This window comes from Diadema antillarum, unplaced genomic scaffold (assembly GCF_040938485.1).
Source record: "Diadema antillarum isolate AM-2024a unplaced genomic scaffold, OU_Dant_1.0 seq00000855_RagTag, whole genome shotgun sequence".
NCBI classification, from domain to species: Eukaryota; Metazoa; Echinodermata; class Echinoidea; order Diadematoida; family Diadematidae; genus Diadema; species Diadema antillarum.
This window is the reverse complement of record NW_027271726.1, coordinates 1106334-1112555: the sequence shown is the minus strand read 5'-3', so window position 1 is coordinate 1112555 and position 6222 is coordinate 1106334.

Below are 6222 nucleotides of genomic sequence, written 5' to 3'. Positions count from 1 at the left end.
AAATCAGGTGACCCCAGGCAAGAGGTGCCAACAATGGATGACACAATCAGACGTCATTGCAACTCGTCGGACGAGAGAGAGGCAAAAGTGCCAAATCTGTAGGAAAGAGGAAAGATATTTCTTCAAAGGTCATGCCTGTTTTATTTTACAAAAAAAAAAGTTGTATATTCAAACTGCCATCATGCGTGGAAGTTGTCACTCATAATTCCACTCTTAATAGTTCCATAATTTCATCTTTGTGTGTAATCTGCTCCTCATGCTTCACTTCGTAAGGGGAAACTTCCAACTTTAAGCGGTTACGGTGCGACCCAAAATTTGGCGCAACGCCTTCATGTGAAAGCTGCTCAATGTGAGGAGACGTTCTTCTTGTGTGTGAGACCCCATCATGGCAGTCCATATGACCCGTGTTGAGGTGCAGGAAGGAACCCAGCTCCAGTATCAAAACCTCCCAGCATCCTCTACGAGAGTCCAGTGCAAAACACAACAACAACAACAACAACAACAACAACAACAACAACAACAACAACAACAACAACAACAACAACAACAACAACAACGGCAACAACAACAACAACGGCAACAACGGCAACAACGGCAACAACGGCAACAACAACTACAACTACAACTACAACTACAACTACAACTACAACTACAACTACAACTACAACTACAACTACAACTACAACTACAACTACAACAACAAGCCAAGCAAACCAACCACATGTCATTTGCAGGCCTCATTATGCAAGTCCGAGTCCTGCCTTAGGAAAGCTTCCAAGGTCATTTAATCCCGCTGTTGTAGCTCAGAGCGATGAGTCAATCAAGTTGTAATGCTGCCAAGGCTGCCAGTCGCTAACCACCATTTTCACTTTCTCGCCTTGGGGGGCGAGGAGAAGGAGAAAGAGCAGAAGGATGACATTTACTCATAAGTACTAAATGATTTATTTCTGGATGGCCCTGTCTTATGATGATTTGTCAGGATTGGTCACTGTTGAACTGCTACAAGCATCAAGAAACCTGGCTATCCAAGAGCTGCTGACAAGTACTCGGATAGAGACGCTGAAACAATGGCTCTCATGCCAGTTTTTGTGGCCTGTAAACTCTCAGTTTGCTGAGCAGTTAACCGCATCCTGCCTTGTGGAATTGTGTGTGCCGTGATTGAACTATAAAATGATAGTACCCATATATTTTTATATACTCCTTGCCCCTCTTCCCCACACCTGACTACTCAAGTCTCCTTGGATTGCATGGATCTCCCTTCAGTGTACACATTGATGAATGCATTTGCATGCTGTTAAGTAAGCCAAACTCCACATGAGCACTCCGTATTGTTTACACTGAAATTTGATGTTTTGTTTTGTTTTTTCTTTTTGTAGCAATATTCATCAGGCAGGAAAAACTACAGATGGCTGATAGAGCTTTGAATACTGAACAGAAAATTTTGAGCGTCTGAAATGTATGTACAGTCAACTAATCGCTTACAGTAGATGCTGCATGGGGGATGGGGATGGGGAATACGGGTCTGCTTTATTGTATCAAGGCAGCATCAGAAAGCAACCTCGCCTGCTCATACCATCTGCTCAGCTTGGGTCTGTTCCCATTGCTCTTTACACCCCCCCCCCCACCCCTTTTCTCTATGGAACACTTTCCATATGAGTCGGGAAGTGATTACCCAGGTGCCTTCAATCCGCCTGATCTGTTAATTAGTTGGCATGCTGAGCGTAGGCTAACAATGGCTTTCGTAACCTTTGCATTAATTGTGACACTTGCTTGGATGCCCCCGCAGCTCGGGCTTGCGGTCAGAATGAGGAGATGTTTGTTTTGCCCCCATGTACCTGTCACCTAAATTTCTCTCTCCCTCAAGCCTTGCCCCTTTTCTTGGCATCAATAACTACTGCCCTCAGCCTACGCATATTGTAAACATCGTCGTAACCGTACTGACGTCTCGTGGCTACGTCATGTGTTGCACAAAGCAAGCAAGCAGGAAATTCTCCTGGCCTCGCATCAGGTGCACATGTATGCACACATGGCACACCAGCTTCTCTGTTTTCAATTCGGAAAGTTGCTCCTGGCTCTTGAAATTGTCACATTACCTGAGCTCTGCAGCAACAACTCAAGTTGTGCCAAATGAAGCAGTGGTTTCACTACTCAGGCAGTGCACTCTCGTTATAACGAACACAGTTATAACAAATTCTGGTTACAACATAGTAAAAATTCAGTCCGCGACATAATCTGCTCTATGTTGTTTAATGTTTATTGGTTTGGTTATAACGAAATTTGCAATGTAACAAAGAACTGCCGGTCCCAAGGATTTTGTTATAATGGTTGAATGCAAATATATTATTTGCGAGTGCATTGCTGAATACAAGTTCAGCTGTAAATGTAAAAGCCAGTGAGCACAAATAATCAGTGAATGATCAACCAGTGAATACAGGTAATTGGAAATACATTTCTTGTTGCAAACTAGTAATCTTGGTAACCATACCTGGCAGATGCCAAAATGTAGTGCACAAATTTGTGTAATTTGGTGCCAAAAAATGTGCCAGTTTAATGTGATGTGATGCCAATGGCCTCTTGCTGTAAAAACACAACATGAACTAAAACTGCATCAGTTTGAATGCTCCCTGAAAAACCCCACAGGACCGAACATGCTGAATGTTGGCTGTACAACTCTAAAATTTGCATTTGATCAGTGAGATCACCCGCATGTTATGTTGATGAGCCAAACAGAGGTGGCACTAACTACACACCTGTAACTTTCTGTTCCAAACATGCCACCTTTCTGTACACAGTTACCGTGTTGTTGTTTCTTTGTCTCTTTCCAACCACCGGGTTACAAAATACGCTCATGGGAAATGTCACGATGTATATATTCATGTAATGAACAGCTGAAATTTATTTGTAAATACGTTGATATATGACATGAACATGCTGATGTGAAGTGTTTAAAACACACCGTATGAGGCTTGTGCGGATAGAAAATAGGTATGAAATGATACAATTTGTTGCCTGACAAGATCATAAAGTCTTTCTCATTCTCTCTCTCTCTCTCTCTCTGTCTCTCTCTTGTTCTGATTTCAAAAAGAGTTGGTTAAGATGTGACCAACACGTCCTTGCACCTGTTACTACAATACACCTGTTAAGGATTTCTTAGGATGAATGTTAAAGAATTCCTGTCAGAGTGAAAGTGATATGTCCTCTGAGTAGATTCTGCAGTCATACACATGATTATTTCCACCATCATCAGCTTGCATTGATTAACCTTCATGTGCCCATCCTGAATTTTTGACTAGTACCAAAGCACTCATTTTCCCATGGCCACATTCATTATTAAACTTCAGATGAATAGTGGCAAATGGATTTATTAACAGCAAAACAAGGTAAACGTGTAGACTTGGATTATTTCCTAAACCTTGGATTCTGTCATGCTTGAAAGCACTCTGCAAAATTGTCAGATTGTGAGAGAACACTGTCTTGTACGTTCAGACATGGGCGTGACACTTTGTTGGAGGTGAATTCATTACAAAATGTAGCACTTTTAAGGGTTGGATGGTGAGGTTCATAGCATTTTATATTGATTGTCCAGATCTCTTATAATATGTCAGTTGGAGCCATCATCTAGTTGAATAATTGTGCCTGTACACTAACCACAGTTTTAAGATGCAGTGGTCTTTCCCTAGATTTTTGTTGTGATAGGTGTTATGCAGCTATCCTAGCAATATTTCAACATCTGTTCAATTCTTCCTCTCCAGTATTTCTTTTTTTTTCTCCTTTATCGACCTTATGATGATACATTGTATGTTGTGTGATTTTGTTCATTCAGGGACTGTTTTTGACTGTAGTATTTTTCCGAAATGGAGTCATTTCAGCATTTATCGTACCGTACAGTATTCACGATGAAGAAAACCTATCTGTAGAGATTTATTGATGATAGGAAATGGCGTATTAGCAATCTTTCTGTGCATATATGCTTATCTTTTACTATTCATGTATCATTTCATAGCAGAGTGTTACTTGCAGCATACATTATGGCTAAACTGTCAGAAGATACTTATATTCTGTATCCCCAATGTGTTATATCTACATATCCTACTGTTGATTTATCATGATGACTAACTGTAGATGAAAGGCACTTGCTTAATGAGAATTTCTTGCACCTCTCCCCTATTTTGTATCTCCATCTGCCAAGTGATATTTTGCTTTTCTTTTGCTCGTCACATTTTTACTTGGGGGGGGGGGGGGGGGGGGGGATTGAGTCTCATAGAGAGGGCTACTAGAGAGGTAGGGCTGTTGAGAGTATCAAATAACAGATATCATTGGTTTGTCTGGGAGATAACTGGGGTCACATTTTATGGGCACAAGAAAATAGGACCACCGTGCCTGTTTCTCATTGGTGGGCCAGAAGAGGAACAAGAACAGAATGCTGTAAAAGCTGATGCATTGTCACAAGAAATTAGATTGTCACTTTTGGATAGGTGTCATGCTGTGCTACTCCAGTATTGCTTGCATTTCTCCCTCTTTGAAGGATGAAACCTGTGAGGTTTCTTTTTGTTTTTTGGTTTTTTTTTTAAAGTTTTGTGGGAGGGTCATTTTCATAGAGGCCACATTTATAAGTTGATACTAGCATTTCAAAGAACACTGCAACTTTCTGTATCCGCACGTTGAACGTCTCCCCCTGTGTTGATGTTGATAAATAGGGCAGTGCTATCCCAAAGAGTGTTTCTCCAATTCCATCCAAAATCAGACATCTCATTATACTCGTCAAGCAAATCCATTCATTTCAAAAGAAAGAAAGTAAGACAAAAATGTATTGGGGGGGGGGGATCTGATATTGGTTACTTCACTAGGAAAAAGGTGCCTTATTGTGAAAATATTTAGTCTTGGTCTTGATAAGCATTTACAACACATTGTACCTTTGAAAAAAAGGCAGATTTTCTTTTTCCTCTTGTCTGGTAGATTATCCCTGCAAATTGAAAAAAGAAGAAGAAGAAAAAAGCTACTCTTAAGAGGGCAGATAACAATCAGTCATTGCACTAAAATCACATTAGATTAATTGTGATTTCAATTTCAAGTGCATGAGCCCGCAACCCCAACAAAAATGTAATCTGAATGAAAAGCATGCTGTGTTGTAAGATTTGCATCAATAGTCAGTGTGGCCCAGGTTAGCTCTCTACTTCTTGATTAAACCATGACCTGGAATTTCTTCTCAGATATCGGTTTCAACTAAATTCTAATGCCCTGAATCATTGGCTTGGGGAAAAAAGCATTCCTCTTCTCACAGGTACAGTAGAACCTTGTTATAAAGAGGTCGGATATGTCAAACTCCTCTTATAAGAAGGGGGTTATGCCGGTCCCAACTCTTTGTATTTCTTTGTCTTTATAGTCTGATACAGCAAGAAGCCTGATATAACAAAAGTAATTGTTGTGATTTTCAGGTCGTGATTTAAACAAGATTTCCCTCTACAGGTAATTTGGGGGGATTGCAGCGATTGACCCATTTCCTGAACTGATGTAATGTAGTACATTGATAAATGACCTTATACCAGTATTCTTTTCTAACATTTACACAACGATTACACAAATATACTGACTCATATATTCGGCTTGAAATGCATGGTAAGTGTTTGCTACACAGCTTTGAGCATTTGTTTTTGCTAAGTTTTATTTAGTAAAGATACTCGTAGACGTAACAAGAATACATGTATTTTGTGCCACTTTTCAGAAGCCCATAACTTGTTTGTTTTAGTTTGACTCTTGTTTACAATTACATTTAGAAAATGCATCTGGTCATTAATCTGACCTCCAATTGTGGCAATGTTTTATGATTTTCTCTGAATGCATGAACTTTTTACTTCTCATCAGAAAGGAAAATAGACCTTTGTGAGAGGACTTGATGTCATCATTTTGACTTTTATTAAAATGTTTCAATAAATGAAGAGGTACCGGTATGTGATTAAGATGTCACAGTGAATTGATTTGTACTTCAGGTATCCTACAAAGTTTTGTCACTGAAGAAATACATTTTACTGCAGCTTACTGACTAGATCATCTTGTGTGAGAATATTTTGACCAGCATATTATGTTGATATTCTCTTTGAGCAGTCATGTGGCTGTATGAATTTGATCCTTCTCTATTTTGGAGAGGAACAAGAAAAAAATTGAATAAAAAGCTGTCATATTTTTGTTGTTGGCATACGAGAATGAATATGTGATTTGTGTGTG